This window comes from Coturnix japonica, chromosome 1 (assembly GCF_054131305.1).
Source record: "Coturnix japonica strain WE chromosome 1, WE-NBRP24, whole genome shotgun sequence".
NCBI lineage: Eukaryota > Metazoa > Chordata > Aves > Galliformes > Phasianidae > Coturnix > Coturnix japonica.
Window position 1 is genome coordinate 42,083,734 of NC_140663.1, and position 17,462 is coordinate 42,101,195.

Genomic DNA, 17,462 nt, shown 5'->3' on the forward strand with positions numbered 1-17,462 from the left:
GAGTATTAAACAAAAATGCAAATACAGCAGTAAGCCCTTAATGAGATGTATCCAGCTCATTTTTTTCAGCATTAACTCCATTCTTTATCTTATTTGAGCACCCGCAGTATAAACTATTTATCAGTTCCAAAACTTCATTTTATTATATCATCAGCTGCTGCCATGTATTTTACGAGTTTAAATTCTAATTTTATCCACAGTAAGAATAATAATGATGTTTCAAACTGGCATTTATTGTCCAAAAGAGAAGAGCTCGAAAACACTATTTTCTTCTGGAACTTATGGAGTTACCAAGTTAAAATGCAGAGATGCACATTGCTGGCTTAGTGGCACTTGGCTGCTACTTTGCACTGGAAAGGCAAGGAAGTCACAAGCATAGGTGCTAGTTCCAAACACACTTATAGCATAAAAGTGGTCTTCTTGAGGAAATTTAAATGTCCTGAAGGAGATCCTTCTCTTTGGAAGGATCTGAAAACACACCAAATTTATACTCCTATTTTAGTTTTATGAAGCAAAAAGTATAAAACAACGTTTTGCATCCTAGAAAAGGGAACTCAGTTCTCTAATAATTCTGCAATGTGATCTAAACCCTGTTGCCCAGGTCACCAGCAACCTATGTCCTCTGGCATCACCTGTGTCTCACCCCAGAGCTGATCCCAGCTTTCAGACGCTCCAGCAGCCCTTCTGTATAGCTCTTAGAGACCCTCTTCACATACCCCAATTTAGGGCTGGATTGCACAAGGGAGAAAAAATGAAAGTCAGCAGGTTTTCCTCTGTCTTCATTAGTAACATTTTTTCTTTGTCTCTTCTGAAAATAAAATCACCTAGGAGAAATCAGCCTGCAGTTCTGGTCACCCATAAATACGACTTGGTAGTGCCATTAGAATTACATTCCTTTGAAATGACAAGGTCTGCACTGAGGACCATCAGCTTGTCAGCTTTGGGAGACTGAGTCAGTCTCTGACCGTATTGATGGGCACTATTCTGATAGTTTTTGTCCTCCAATCAAAACTGAAAAACAGAGTTCAAAGCCAAATATTGCCTGAGGATTTTGCGAATGCTTCTAATCCAGCAACAACGTCAGGTGAGCTAAACCAAAGTTATCGCTGCTGTGGGCTGTAGAAACTCTATGTTCTCCTTGGAAATTGCAGTCACATTCAATAGGGCTCAGTTTTATCTCCCATTTTTTTAAAAGCTCCATCTCCATTCTTCTTGTTCCCTCTACATCTTGTATTATAAACCATGAGTTTGTACATTCTACAGATTTGATGAATGAGCTACAGAGAACAGGATGTGTTTTGTTCTTCATGCCTCACAGCAAATTTCCATTGATATTCACTACAAGAAAACAAGGTTCTATAGGTTTTTCCTTCCAGTTTTAAAACATGTTTATGTGAGTTGCTAAATTTTATGCCCAGTTTGGATTTTATTACTAATGGGTTTAGCTGAGCAAAAGAATCCAAAACTATCATTGGGACAACTTTTATAGTATCTTTGCTATTTTGTTTGGGAAAGAATGAGCTTTTTCAATTGGGATATTGGTCTGTAAATCCTCGTGAGAAAGACTTCATCAATGTATCATCACCTATAAAACAGATAAAGTAATATATATCATAACATAATAATGTATGTCAGTAAATAGGGGAGAAAAAAGAGCCTCCAGTTCCTTAATGACTGAAAAATGCTAATATATATGCATAATAAATAATATAGATGCTAGAATAAATATTATAATATAAGTAATACAATAAAGATGGTAATATAATAAAATCCTGGGGTTTTTAATCTTCTACATTTTCTCTGGATGCTGCAATGTTTCTCAATTTTCGCAATGGAAAATTTTATAAGTGGCTTGTCTTTATTGTTAGTTCATTTGCACTAAAGAATTATCAGCTTCACAAACTTCTTTGTAGCTCCCAGTGGAACTAGTGCAATTATAAACTTGTGCCAATTTGGCTTCTTAGCAGAAGGTACCTATTGGAAGAAAACAAATCTCTACATTAGATTCCATCATGAACAAACAAATCGTTTTAATTGGCTGCGTAATGAGATGGCCTTTTGTAAAGTATGTACTTGGAAAGTTCGCTGGTAAAGTGGATCTCAAGTTCTGCACAGGATGAGCATTGTAGCAAAACTAATTGTATAAAGTATAAGACAGCTTTGTTCCAGCTTTTGAAATGTAGATCTTCAGTGTATTGCTTTTTATTGTCTTTTACATATTTTTAATAATTTAGCTTACTGAAACCCCACTATTTTACAACTTTATGTACCTGTTTTTAGTTGTGAAGAGAAATAACAAGGTATTTCACGGTAGTTATAGGTCAGTGTCATTTCAAAAGGATGTTATATCTCATCCCTTAAAGTCTAACTGACTTTAAACAGATAACACCAGAGATTTACATGCATTACTTTACATTATTTAGGACCTGGGGATCCTAGTGGACAGCATGAGCCAGCAGTTTGCCCTTGTGGCCAAGAAGGCCAGTGGCATTCTGGGGTGCATGAAAAACAGTGTGGTCAGCAGGTCAAGAGAGGTGATCCTCTCCCTTTACACTGCCCTGGTGAGGCCACATTTAGACTACTGCATCCAGCTCTGGGCTCCCCCATTCAAAAAAGACAGGATCACCTAGAAAGAGTCCAGGAAAGGGCCACAGAGATTATAAAGGACCTGGGGCATCTCCCATATAAGGAAAGACTAAGCAATCTGAGTCTGTTCAGCCTGAGGAAAATAAGACTGAGATGGGATCTGATAAATGTTTATAAATATCTAAAGGCAACTGAGAAGCAAATGGATGAGGCCAGGCACTTCTCAGTGGTATGTAGTGATAGGACAAGGAGTAATGGCCTAAACCTGAACATGAGAAGTTCCTTACAAACATGAGGTAGAACTTATTCACAGTAAGGGTGTCAGAGCACTGAAACAGGCTGCCCAGAGAAGTTGTGAAGTCTCTTTCTATGGAGATATGTGGACACCCACCTGTCCGACCTATTGTAGGCAACCTGCTCCAGCAGAGGATTGGACTTGGTGATCTCTTGAGGTCCCTTCCAACCCCAGTTCTGTGATTCTGTGATTATGTCTAGATTGCTTCATTCTCCCACAACCTGTCCTTCCTGTAGATGATTCTAAATGTGTGAACTATTATCTTCCTAGAGGTGGAGCAAGGGAGCAGCTCTTACCTTTGAGATGATGGGACCCATTCTTACAACAACTTCATAACTCTCAGTAAAATCTTTATTACTACCTTTGTGTATTGAGAATTGCTGGTGCCCAGGCCCACACCCAACCCAGACCACACCATAGCACATCAGAAGTAAAAGCACACCAACAGAAGAGATTTCCTTGGCTATCCTCAAGGTCACAAATGTGGATGTGTATCAGCTTGGGCAAAGTGAAAAGTGATGTTTAGGATACAATGAAAAGATCCCCAAACACTGCCTGTCTTGTGATTTTATTGATGAAGTAAGTGGTAAGAATTCCTCGTATATCTGAATGCTTCAACTACCCATTTTGCAGTGAAGCTGAGCAAAGCAGATTGACTTTGTGTTGAAAAACAAGTTCAATAAATCCATTGCAGAGCTTTTGTGCACTGGTGTGTCTGTGCAGCAGGTAGCTGTTAGTGGGGATCTTGGCACTCCCCAAGCTCAGAGAGGTAGGCATGTGGCAACTTGCCTGGAGCTGGATGATAGGTCATAGAAGAAAGTTTCATGGCTCTTTAGAGGATAAATGCCGTTTTCCCAGTGTCTATCAACTAAATATTTTTGTCTTGTTAGAGTAACCTTTATAATGTTGTTTTGTACAATCTCACTCTCTTAAACATAAAGCACATGCACACACTCCCAACACGCTTTCTACAAGTTTTTCTGCTGCTATTCCCACCAGCTAAAAGCCATCAGTGACAACTCTGTGGTGTACAAGTACGGTCTCAGAAGACTTGAATACGAAACATTCCTAAGGTAAAGGCTCAGACACATCTAACTAATGAAGATGTGTTGAATGAAATATAGAGCCACACTTTTAATATAAGTGCTTCCATCAAGCTCTTAAAACATTTTCATAAATTATCTGAAGCTATCATATTTCTCTTTCGAGTATGACCGATGTATCTGAAGAAAGGCTCTTGTTGAGACACATGAGATCACTCACCAGTTACTATAATGAGCAAAGCAGACTCTGTAGACTGATCCCACAAAGACTTCCCATGGGCTGCATCTCTCCAAGCACTGCCCCAGTATGGCTCTGTACCACAGGGCCCACCCACCCTTCAGGCACTGCCCCACACAGGTCTCCACCAGCAGCAGCTCCCTCAGCCCTCCTGACCCACTGAGGGCTCCTCCCCATAGGCTGCAGCTCTGGCTTGGGCTGCTCCTGTAGGGGCTCTCCATGTGCTGTGGCTTCTGCAGGCCTCATCCACTGCTGCACCATGGGCTCCTCCATGGCTGCACATGGAGATCTGGTCTGCATGTCTTCCCATGAAGTCCTGATCCACTGCTGCACATACTTTTAGCATATAGCTATGTGCATGAGGGTCCCATTCACACTGAAGAAAGTAACTGTGTGCTTAACACTTGCTTTGAAGCTTTGCTGGTTCAAAAGCTTGTGGCATTCAAGCTTGTGTTTTAAGCTATAGATTAGGTTGGTGTTAATAATAAATCTTTTTTTCTGTGAATATTTTTGCCTGAAGACTGGAGGGTAGCAAGTGACACTCTGGTCATCAAAAAGGGTAAGGAGGATCTGGGAAACTACAGGCCAGTTAGTCTCACCTCTGTCCTTGGAAAAGTGATGGAACAGCTAGTTCTAGATGCCATCCCCAAGCAATTGGAAGAGAAGAAGGTCATCAGAAATAGTCAGCATGGATTCATCAAGGGAAAATCATACTTGACCAATCTCCTAGCTTTCTATGATGGTATCACCAGCTGGGTAGATGGGGGGAGAGCAGTGTATGTCATCAACCTTGACATCAGCAAGGTTTATGATACTGTCTCCGACAACATCCTGATAATGAAGCTGAGAAAGTGCAGGATAAATGAGTGAACAGTGAGGTAGGTTGAGAACTGGCTGACTGGCTAAGCTCTTGGACATTCCAGATCATCTGGTGGCACAATGCTGGACTGGCCTGGTCTACTGGTGAGGGTAAAAAAAGAAAGAAGAAAAAAAGAGAGAGAGAGAGAGAGAGAAAAAAAAGGAGGAGAAAATATAAGAGTTCCCATTCAAAAGCACTATGTTTCCTATCACTCAGTCTCTCTCCATTTTATTTTATTTCAAGAATACCTGTTCCAGAAGCAACTAAGTGCAATACCCATCTTCCTACTTAGTATTTAGCAGACACTTGCCTTGACCTCATGTCTCCAGGCTTCCAAGGTTTGTTTCTCACCCTTCTATCCACCCTGGATCTTGTAGCCCTTAGAAGAACATCAGTCAAGCTTTTCTCTTGACAAACACATCCTTTTCCCTGCAGTACTGGTTAGATACAGGCATGAAGTTTTCACTCAGACTGAAAGATTATTTGAACCATAGAAATATTCAGTTGCTGGATTGCAGCATAGGCCACCAGGACACATCTTATCCCCAAAGGCTTCCAATGCAGCAGCAGTCCCTTTTGTGGCCTCACAGCTTCAGAAGTGACCAAGATCTAGAAATTGGTATCCCAATCTGTGCTTTTTATGAAACGACTAATACAGGGCATCTGGATGTTTTCATGAATCAAATATGTTTGAATTATTTACAGAATGTGCTAGCTTCAGAGAACCTAATTAGAGTACAGTAGCATGTTTCGGACTGAAAAAAGCAAGCTATGCTCTTGTAAGTAATTACTGCTTAATGAACAAATTCGGGAGAGTGAAATGCATAAGCAAATTCGGGAGAGTGTGGAATTTGAGCATGGTACATATTTTCACATCCAAGGTCTTGTTTTCAACATCTATGAAATGCCACGAGTATATTGTTGCTATAAGAATAACAGTACTGAAAGCTCTATCATGCAGTATAGTCTATTCATGAACAAAGAGGTAAGTGTCTTGCTTCAGTATGAATTAATACAAAGTCAGTACTTATACATCTCCAACAGAATTCTAATATTTTCATGGAATTCTGTATTTGAATTTTGCATCAAAATGGATCATATTTACCCTCAGTGCTGCTGACACACCTGTTATCTCAAATTATTTGTCTTCATCTCAGCAGTCACAAATTCTACCCTAAACCGTAAGGAGTTTCATATTCCATAATCCAGTTTATAGCAGCTTCAGTTACCATAAGAAGTGTCCTTATAAAAATGACATCCAAACATACCCTACATATTTCTGCACCATAAATTCCATATGAAATTCACTCCATTCTAAAGTCAATTCAAGAGTCTATGATCAAGACTGGAGATTCAGCCGGGTAGCTTCAAGTTAAACAATGTTATTTCTGTATTTTATGTATCATAGCTGACTATAAAAATTGTAGAATAGGAACTTAACTGGAAATTCTCCAGGGAAGTGTTTGAGACAGAATGCAGTATGTTCATGTGTAGCTATATTGCCTCTGCTCTGGTGACAAAGAGGAAAATATGGTCTTTTTTCAGTAAACTGAATGCATATCTCTCAAAAGTCTCACAGGGAATGGTTATTTATAACACCAAGCTGCCACTTAAAGATGGGCATTTTTTTTTCTTTTTTTTTCTTTTTTTCTTTTTTTCTTTTTTTTCTTTTTTTTTCTTTTTTTTCTTTTTCTTTTTCTTTTTTTTTTTTTTTTTTCCAGACTACTACCACTACCAACAGTAAGGACTCCAGGCAGAAAAACCAGCTCCTGAGTGACTGCTCTACTGGTTCTGTTCTTGCCGTGTTTTATAAGGTAGCCTCAAACTTCTGCTGAGACGATAAGGCTGAAATACAGACTAGATCTGATCATTAAAAATCTCTGGTCTTAAACATAGCAGGTCTGTTGGCAAGCGAAAAACTCTCATCTGTGGGCACCTGCAAACCTATTTACTTATTATTGTTCTTTGATCCCCACAGGGTGAAAGAGAAATGAAAGATGTCATCGCTCTCCCCTTTTTATATCAGTGGTGTATCTGATCTGTACCACAGTCCTTCGCTTATGATTTTACTGTGCACTATTTACTAAGCACAGGTTAACAGCAGCCTACCTTGTATACTCCCAATCAAAATCAAAGTACCTTCTGTATGTCGGGGGATATTCTGTTATTAAACCTCAGCATTATTAGTTTTTCTTTCCTTTTGACAACAGAAATAAAAATGTGTCAGTGAGAGAAACTCTTCAATTATCTGGAATTTTTTTCTGAAGGGCAGATCTGAGCCTTCTGAACCTTATCCTGTTTTTCACAGAGTTTGCTACAAACAGGGAAGAAGTGGTTTAACTGCCCGCCAAATCCTCCAGATCCAATTCAAACATCTCTTCCCTCTCCCAGCTTTGTCTAGACTAGGATTTGTAGGGGGGCTCGTTTGCAAACATTTGCTAACCCTGCCTAACCCATGTGAAAAGTCAGGCACTGTTAGGGCAGACTGCCTATAACAAATGCTGATACGACCTATCTGAAGCCTCACAGATGTCTGTCACCACGGTCAGCCACAGCCTGGCAGCTTCTTGTTCCTGTGCTGCTGAAAGTATCACATCAGTGGATTTTTCTCCCTCTGAATGCAGTGTCAGCTTAAAATACCCCTTAATGTTGTTCAAGTGAATATTGCACTGGGGTAGACAGGGAGCACAGGAATCTACCACATATAACTCAGCTGGCAAAAATGTCTTTGTGTGATGGCTCTTCTATTAGTCCAGCAGAATCCATAGACTTCAGTGAAGGGTTTTCTGAGGAAGAGCTGTGGGACTGCTCTTGAATCAAATATTTCAGAAAGGAGTGGCCTCAAAGAACGTGCAGGCACACATGTTCAGAAAAAGAGCACATCATGCTCTGTCTTACAATGGACATCATCCTCAGGGATTTGTTTAGGTACTCCTCATACAGAGCCAGACTCTGGGTCTCCTGAATGTCACAGTTGGAACCTGCAGGCACTCGGCTTGCAGGAACTTTATATGACGAGCTGAAGGTCAGTTTCCATGTTTTACTGTTAGTTTCTGGTCTGCCTCTTGAAAACATGGCCTAGTTATTAAATTCTTATCACAGGCACTTGTTCTTAAACACTAGAGGATGTTTATGGTCTGCATCCACTGGCATTGCCCTTAGAATCCCAGGCTTTGTGAGGACTGTGTGTAAGGTTTTTCTTCCATATGAAGAATCTCAGTGATGGGAGTGGGGAGATGTTTATCACTGCCTCACAGAATGCCTCCTGCCAAAAAGAAAATTGCTTCCTGACTTCCAAAGCCAAAGGAACAGAGAGAGATGGATCTAGGGAGGAGCAAACAAAGGGAGTGGAAGATGCTGGTCCTGAGATAGATGTAGTTCTTTGCCATTCTGAAAACCACACACATTATTTTTGGAGTGTGAATGGTTATGTAGTGGGACTTTCTTTTGACAGGCATTTTTAAAATACAACTTTCATTACGTGTTTGAGTTTATACAATAATAATAAACAAATCTGCCTGCATTGTTCCCCTTCAACCTAACCTGCTGCTGAAGCAGAAATTAGACTTTGTAGTTGCTGTTGATTCTAACTTGATGTAATGTTTGCAAACTATATTTGTTTGATTTTTGGAGGTTCAAAAGGTAATTTTGTGGACTACACCTTCACTCCAGAGGGGGCCAACAAAAAGGGAGGGTGAAAAATCTTTCTCAGTCAGAGGTAATTGTCATTCCTACATTAAATTTTGGCTCATCTCCTGTTTCGAACAGGTGGGCAGATTCTTTAAAGCCCTGCAGAGAAAAAGAAAAAAAAGAAAATAAAAAGATAAAGAAAAAAAAAAAGAAAGAAAAAGAAAGGAAGAAAGGGAAGGGGAGGGGAGGGGAGGGAAGAGAAGGGAAGGGAAAGGAAGGGAAAGGAAGGGAAGGGAAGGGAAGGGAAGGGAAGGGAAGGGAAGGGAAGGGAAGGGAAGGGAAGGGAAGGGAAGGGAAGGGAAGGGAAGGGAAGGGAAGGGAAGGGAAGGGAAGGGAAGGGAAGGGAAGGGAAGGGAAGGGAAGGGAAGGGAAGGGAAGGGAAGGGAAGGGAAGGGAAGGGAAGGGAAGAATTATGAATTTTGAAAAATGTTGGAATGTAAGACTTGAGTCACTAAAACACGTGCATATGACTTGATATATTACACTTTTCTGCTTTGCAAATATATCTGAAAGGTTACCAACCAGTGAAATATGCAGACTTATTTTATGCACGAAAAAATAAAATAAAATTAAGGCTCATCCATACAGATTTTTGGCTAAATTATGACATGATGTTTGAGCAGGTGCACCTTCCCTGTTGTGTGGATAGAGTTTGCTGCAGCCCAGAGTTATTGACATTAAAAAGCAGGTGGAATAAGCTTATCCTGTTTTAATTGAACTATAATATTCCCTCATTAGAAAACAAAGCAGCCATGGCATCAGAAATCATCATAATTTTCTGTTGCCTGGAAAGGCTAAAAAGCCACCTTTTTCTGTCTCATCTTCTAATCAGATATTTGGAAAACAAAGCTTAAATTATACTTCCTTCTCTCCCAGAACTAGTGATTTTTAGCACATTTTCTCCATAGTCTGTGAAGCTCTAGCTCTTTTCTGAAAGAAAAAGAGTAACCATTGTTCCTTGGTAATTATTCAAGAATATCTGCAGTGTGTGTTGCTTGACTCAAATCATTTTGACACAAGATGCTGCACAAATTCTTGAAATACCACATACTCGTTCTCTGAAATAGGAATCCACTACTAGAGTTTAATTGTTGTGGGGTTTTTTGTTTGTTTTTTAATGTATCAGTATATATGTATATATATATATATATATATATATATATATATATATATATAGTTGAATAGTTATATAACAGTTATAGTTAAATATTTATATATATATACATATATATTCATGGATGATATCTGAAAGGCAAGAAGCTGTTTCAGTGGAGGAATGGGACTGAGACTCATAAGATGTGTCCTTCTTCTCCTGTCCTCCTTAAGTCACATTTAACTTCTGAGTGAGTCAGTTTCCCAATGCAATAGCAAATTACTGCTATTTCAGAATAATTCATTAATAGCATTAATGTTATTTCCTGTCTTCACCTCTATTGTTCCATAGGGTACAGATTCTGCCTACACAACAACTGGCGGGAGAAACCCTGCTGAAACACTCTTTATGTGTTTCTAAGTATCCTATTAGTAAAACCTCATTTGCCTAAACTATTCTGCCACACATGTGGATATGGCACATGTTCTGGCAATGAAACACCTTAGAAAGACAGTGATTCTCCAGCTGTTGCACATCACTTATCTGCCTCTGTTCAACTCAACCTCTCTTCCAGTAACAAGTAGATAGACAACCCCTCCTGTTTATAATGAATACAGGCTACTGGCACAGAGTGGCTATATTTATAGTTTTTACCCTACAATGAACATGATGAACAACCATTTCTCCATACAGCTGTGACTTCCTGCAGTGCTGTGTGCTTTCCACTCCACATGAGGATGGGGAAAACTTTGCTTCTTGGAGTCCTTCAACACCTTTCAGGTTTGGCCTCTTGGCAATTAATGGATGGCTTGAAAGCTTGCTAGAAAATGCAATTCTTCAGCACTGCAGCACTACTCCATTTAGTACTTTGCAAGTGAGTTGTAAAAATTTGCCCTGGAGAGAAGGAAATGCAAATATAAATTAGATGGAGAACTAATAACATAACATTATGGAACAATGCAAACCATTTTGGACACCCCACAGAGAAGAAATCCATGCATTCCTTTCTGAATCATCATTATGGAAATTTCTGTAAACGTGCCATTATTAAAAGAGAGTAGCAATTATTTCCTTCTTTGGTTCATCAGTTGCAGGGAGGGTAGAATCAACAGGGGAATTAATTTTGTTTTCTTCCCTCTTCTCTTTTTTTTTTTTTTTTTTTTTTTTGTGCTTGGTAGAGAGCTATCAGACAACAGGAACCAACATCACAGAAGCCCCTGCTGGTAGAACAGAGTGAGAAAGATGGGAGAAGTGGTCAGCATCGTTACAGATGGGGCTCTGTAGGTGGAAGTAGTTAGGAGAGCAGCAGAAGCAGACAAGGTTGCAGCTAACAAGGCTGCTCAGGAAGCCAGAGCTATTAAGATATGTTGACATAACATTTGCAAGCTTCACAGGGGCCATCATTATAAATTAGATTTAGTATTGATCAGGCAGTTCAGCACTGGAGCTGGAGGAAGACTGGACACTGAGTTCTTTATAAAATCAGCACTTAAGATTCTGCCTTCTGATTAACCCAGAAGAACAGAAAATGCTGTCTCCTGTCTGACCTCAAACAGTGTGACTGCTGTCCCCTTCCTGGGAGCAGTTAGAAAGCTGCAGTCATTTGGAGCTGGTATAATCTTTCAAAATTGCCATTGTAGGCATAACAAAGACATGAAAAACGTGCCCGTAAGATACAAGTTAAATCCAACACACGGCTGTGAATTCTAGGAAACTCCTTGCTAATGAGGCCTACTGGAGACTTTGCAGTGTATCATTCAGGATGAAAACTGGCTGGCGGTATATTACAAGGTGTGCCAGGGAAGGGATCTGGTGATTTAACACACAGGGAGAAAGCAGCTTGTGAGGCTTGTTAGATCAATGGGGATTCCAGACCTATACCTCCAATTATATACCCTTTCTTCTAACATTCACCTTTTGCTGTGCAAAGCCCATATCTTCCTGTTTTCTCTCCTTTCTTTCTTTTTTTTTTTTCCCCCCTCTTCTTTTGTTGCAACTGCGTATTTTATTTTCAGGGCTTTCCAGAAAGCACCTTCAGAGCAGAAAATACCTGAGGGTTATAAGGTAGCCACAGGTAATTCACTGCTGCTGAAATTTTCTTTGTCTAAAATGCAGGTTTTGCCATGCTCTCTATTGCTTGGAAGTGTCTAAATCCCCCAAGGAAATTGCTGCTGACAGCTCAACAAGATACTCCAAACTAGCCTGCCACCTGGGTGCCATATCATGGACTGGGTTCTCTCACCATGCCAAACCCCAAAGGAAATGCAGACAGCATGTGGAGATTATGGTTGTCCACCTCATCCTGCTTCCATCACTGAGTGGCCAGATATCCTTCCTGTGATGCTAGAGAGTATTTGAAGCATTTCTTTCTGCCTGACTGACTTGAGTTCAGGCCTCAAATCTCAAAGATGTGATGGTACTCCCTCAGCCTGCTCCTTTCCTCTTCAAGAACTTTGAGCCATTGAGCCCCTCAAAAAGAAACTGGCCCCAGTCCTAGGGCCAGGCTGTGCCCAACACAACCCGCACCTCTCCCACAACTTCCCACTGCCACAGCAGGAAAAACTCAAGCCTTGAACAGAGAGCCATTTTGACACACATTTTGACTCTGAGCATAACAGAAAACAGACACTGACATCCACAGCCCCTCAGGAAACACGGACCTTGGCCTTATCTTGTACCTACCTCTCCATGCATCCTTTTGCTTGACTGCTCTCACACAAACATCCTGAGTCTAAGATGCATCATCTCCGTTGGCAGCCAAGAGTCAAGTTTACTTGCTACTAGGTCCCTGGAAGCAGCTGCTGATAAAATAAAGAGACCTTGACACCATGCCAGCACTCAGCAACTACAGTTAATGAAATACAGCCTCCCTTGTCCTCCTCTTTGAAAGGATGAAGCTTCACAGACAGCAGCACCCTACTAGGCTTAGCCCCAGGGTGCTGGGCTGTACCATGGCCACAGCCACAGCCGTAGCCATTTGTCTGCTCCTCCAAACTCTGCCTGCAGCAGAGTGCCATCCCAGAGTCAGAGCCACCTCATCTCTCTGACAGGACAGGCAATGTCCTTTAGAAGGCAAGAGGAGGAAACCAGGGCCACTCAAACATCTGGCTACAGAGAGGGCTGGGAGGAACCAGCTCCCAAATGTAACTAACCATTCAAGCCTTTCCGTCTCATCTCTTGCCTTGCAGTACTCTGGGAAGGAACAGAGGCTGTCTGTAAATTGTAGTTTAAATCCATAATACCCCTGCATTGAACTGTTGTCAGATGGTTGCAGGTAAAATAGCGAGACAAAAATGAAGGCTGAGGAAGGATTTTTATTGCTTTTAAAAGGTCTCTCTTGCAAGATGCTTGCCTTTTATTTCAAAGGCAGTATAGGAGAGTATTAAGGAGGTAGGGGTAAATACAGCTCCTGCATTTGAAGTGGGGAAAAAAACAATACTTTAATCACCACTCCTATTTATAAAGTAATGTTTCTTGCATTTTGTTTCAGGTTGTTTTATTCAGTATATCCTTCGTAACCATTTCACTTCTGGCTTTCTCGGAGATTATGGTAAATGTCAAAATGTCTCTTTGGGCTCATAAAATGATGCCATAATATAGCATCATTTTAACTTAGAATGGGTAAAACAACCTATAAAATAAAATGGGAGATTTTGACATTAATTGAAAAAGTTACCTGCTTTTCTAGTTTCAGCAGCTTCATGTCAGCATTAAAAGAATAAATTAGGTTACAGTTTATTACAACATGTGATGACCTTTAAGTAATTTTATTGCCCGTTCTGTTCCGTTGCAGTTTTCTAATCTTCATTGTGTCTGAAGGAAATGAGAAGCAGAATTTCTCCTTCCTCCAAAGCCCTGTTAATTTTAATCCTTTTGCACGGAGCTGGATTCATGCTGCAGCCAGGTGAGTGTGGCCACTATAGCATTCAGACCTGTTCCTGGTAAACAGCCCTCTTAGAAACGCACAGAAGAAGACTTTCTCGTTCTAGCTGCCATTTATACAATGGATGTACCTTCAAGGTAAATTTATACAGGCAGTTTTGACACATGTTTACAAAAAATCCCAGCCCTGCACAAACATACACGGAAACACACACTAGGAGGGTGTTTTAATAAGGCTACAAAATTGTTTTAGAAAGTCTGTGCAGAACAACACCCTGCAAGTTTTCCTAAGTGAGTTTTTCAAATTATTATTTTTTTTTTAAGGGAGAGAAAAATACATTAACCAAATGCTTCCAGCTGAAATTAAAACGTCTATGATACATCGCTTAAGGATAATAAATTTGCACCTTCTGGTATTTCTATGATACAGTTATAACTGTCTTAAAATCTAACAGAAGATACATTATTCAAATTAAAGAGGTCAGAATTGAACATTTTGGGTAGTTTAATAAAAAGGAAAAGAGTAATGAAGAATAGAAAAGCAAAGAAGCCAGCAGTCAAAAAGCAGCAAGGGACTGGTGCTCTTCCCTTTTCACTATGGGCCAGGAACAGCTCCTAAGCCAGCAAAAACCTCAGCTGACTGCTTAGATCAGTTTTATTTCCAGAGTATATTTCATCATTTCTCTTCATGTGTTAGGTCTATTATTACAAGCACTGCAATTTCCATTCTCATATGTCTAAGAGAAAATATTTCTAAAGCTTAGCAGTGAGAAAACATAATGGTTTAGATTCTTCTGTCTAACGTAATCCGATGAAGCATTTCATTCCTTTTATTATAATGATAAAAAACTATACTTCTGTTGTCGTGTCCAGAGAATTCTGTTGGAAATTATAAGTTTTCTCAGGCAAAGTTGTGTTTGACTATTTCTCTGATGAGGTTAAAGGTCAATTTGCTTATAGTTTCCACACTTCATTAAAATTCAGCTTCTGTGCTGTGTAATGTGGGTAATATTAATTTCCTAAACATTGATGTACAGCAGCTGCTAACTAATTTCCATAATGGTTGTTCTATTCTAAGGGCATTAAACCTGAAACAAGGTGGATCCAAATGGAAAAAAATGTAGATGATTACTGGCCATCTGCCAAAAAGACGCTTGGGGACGTGAAAGTTCTGGAATCACTGAAGGTTCATTTTGATCAAATATTCATATTCCGAGCCATGTGTCAACAATTTTACTGTTTAAAGACAAGAAGGTTGTGGAGGGGAATACTGACACCATCCTTCACAGGGGAGTTTACTTTCACACTTCTTACATAAAGGAGAATATGTTGTTAAAGAAGAATGAAGCGAACATTAAGATGTGTTCAAATGAAGGTGCAAAAGCACTGGAAACAGGAGTTGCTTCCCTTGGGGAAAGGTGAAGAACAGAGAGCTCATAGGAATGCACTCAGCTTTTAAGTCAAGATTAACCGCATGCGTGAACGTTTGGGAAATGCTTCATGTATTTTCATTTCCACAGATTCATTGTACTAATACCATTAGACAGAACTATCTTTTTTAACTGAAGGAGCTGCAGTCCTACAGGCTCACACATATAGGTGGAGTCCTAGTTTTGGAGACCTGTCTATATAGACCATCCAGCACCTTCTCATTGCATCCATTCTGTGATGATTTATTTTTCTGCTACTGAAAGGCAGCTCTTTCTTGGAGAAATTGCCTTCTCCATCATGTTTGGTCCACTTATTACAGAATAGCTTAACAAGATCTTTCTGCGATCAGCCACGAGATTTTTCCAGCAGAATATTTTTCTATTCCTGAGCATTTCACAAACCACCTCTGATTTTCTCAAGCAGATTTGATAAGCTATGTTATTCAAATATACATCGACTCATAGGCTGTGCAGAATATTCTTGTGTTATTTGTCTTCATTACTGCTGCAGTTTGCACATCTTGGTCACAGGAAGCACACATGACAAACTGTTTCTTCCTAGTAAGCTGAGCCTAAATGAGATAAACCAGGGAAGCTCTGTAAAGAAATGAAATGGTTATGAGGGTTGTTCTGCTGATGGAAGATTGATTTGTGCTCCACCTGTGCTAGCCTTGCTTCCTTATCACTTGCATTTCCTCAACATACATGCCATGAATATAAAAATGTGAAACAATTAAAACTAGCTATAGTTGAAGTAATTTCTACTGCGGGAAGATCCATTTGGACTTAGCAAATTGTGGTACAAATACTTTTTACTTCGTTAGGGGCAATGAGAAGGGAACGAAAGCAAGTTCAGACATTTGAGTCTATCCCTGTGAAGGAGTAACGTCATTCTCAGGACTTACTCACTTGGATTTGTCAGAGAGACGGCCTACCATCCCTATCAGACCATGGGCAGAAATAAAGATTTGTGCCGACTCTTGGCTGTGCAGACAGGTGCACAACTGACAGGGGTTTGCATGTAAGAAATATCAAGTACGGCCTGGCCATGGACATTTTTTTACCTTTAATTTCCCTGCTGTCTAGGTTCAACCTTGCTTCCCCCCTTATCCCCATCCCAGAAATGATTAGGTTAGCTGTCGATAGGTTGAGACTTAATGAGGAGTTTCTCCATTTCACCACTGCCCATGTTTTTCCAAGCCTAGACAGTGCTGTGTGTTGCAGGGTAAAACACGGATTCCACATTCACTCCCATTGATGTGTGTCAAGCAGTGACAATCTGGCACTTGGTTTCTGTTGCAGTTCATTCCAAAGAAATGTGCATGACACATACATTAGAAAGGTATTTTTGGTTTTTTGTGCGCAGCTTTTATAACATAAAAAAAAATGGCCAAGCCATCTCCAGTGGTTCATCTAGACCAGCTCCATATGGTCAAACACAAGAATAAAAGCATACTAAAAACTGAGTGGTATTTTGTTTTCCAGTAGTCCCAGAGACATAACTTAATGGTTTTCTAAGACAGATTTTGCACCTTTGTGTGAATGTTTCTTTTGCTTACATACCTCAATGCCTTTTCAACTCATATTTATACCTAGGCACCAGTGAAATGAAGTGAGAGAAGCAGACCATCTTTACCAGTGAGAGTCCTCACTCTTTTATCTTTTTACATTACTATCATTTAAACACAAGCCTAACACTATTTTTAAAGATGTTTCAGAACAGGTTATTTCTGAAATGAGAAGAAATATAACAAATTCCAATCAAAATGTGCTAATTTTAGGAAAGGTAGATATTGCTGTAAATAAGGCATGGAATGAGGAAAAAAAAAAGTAATTAAAAAAAAACTTTTAAGCTCTAAATATAGCACTATAACATGAGATGGTGTAGAAAATTAATGACTGCATTTTAGCTTGCTGAACTGACCAGAGTGGGTGTCTGATTTTTACCCTGCTAAGAGCACCACAAAAGTAATTAAAGCTGTTGGGTGAGACGGCTGGAAGGGGCAGGCAGAGCTTGGCACACTGCTCCCACCCTGCCCCACCTCTGTGCCCAGGCACAGAAGACGTAGGGAACACTCTGTAGCAGCCACATGCCTGCCCACTCAGCACCAAAATGGGGTACCAGCAGGCACAGATATAGGACTTTCTCCTGCCAAGAGGCCACTGTTTGTCAGCTCCCTCCATATTACAAGCAGCTGGCAGGGCTGCCTTCATGGCTCTTCTTGGACAAAATCACCAGGTCACTAGTTTACCCACTGGGGCTTGCTGGTTCACTGCAAGTTCCCCCTTCAGTGACAGCAGGTCCCAAAATAATAAGCACCTTTTTTAGGTGGGAATTTTCAAGTT

General features: G+C 40.2%; 1 long non-coding RNA gene across 1 annotated transcript; it reads left to right on the forward strand.

The window, feature by feature from the left end:
* The first annotated feature begins 8,555 nt into the window (after nucleotides 1-8,555).
* LOC146762368 (uncharacterized) lies at nucleotides 8,556-16,560 on the forward strand. The gene is made up of 4 exons (XR_014943108.1): nucleotides 8,556-8,739; nucleotides 10,498-10,584; nucleotides 13,598-13,708; nucleotides 14,765-16,560. It is a non-coding gene; the product is annotated as an uncharacterized LOC146762368 (long non-coding RNA).
* Nucleotides 16,561-17,462: the final 902 nt, after the last annotated feature.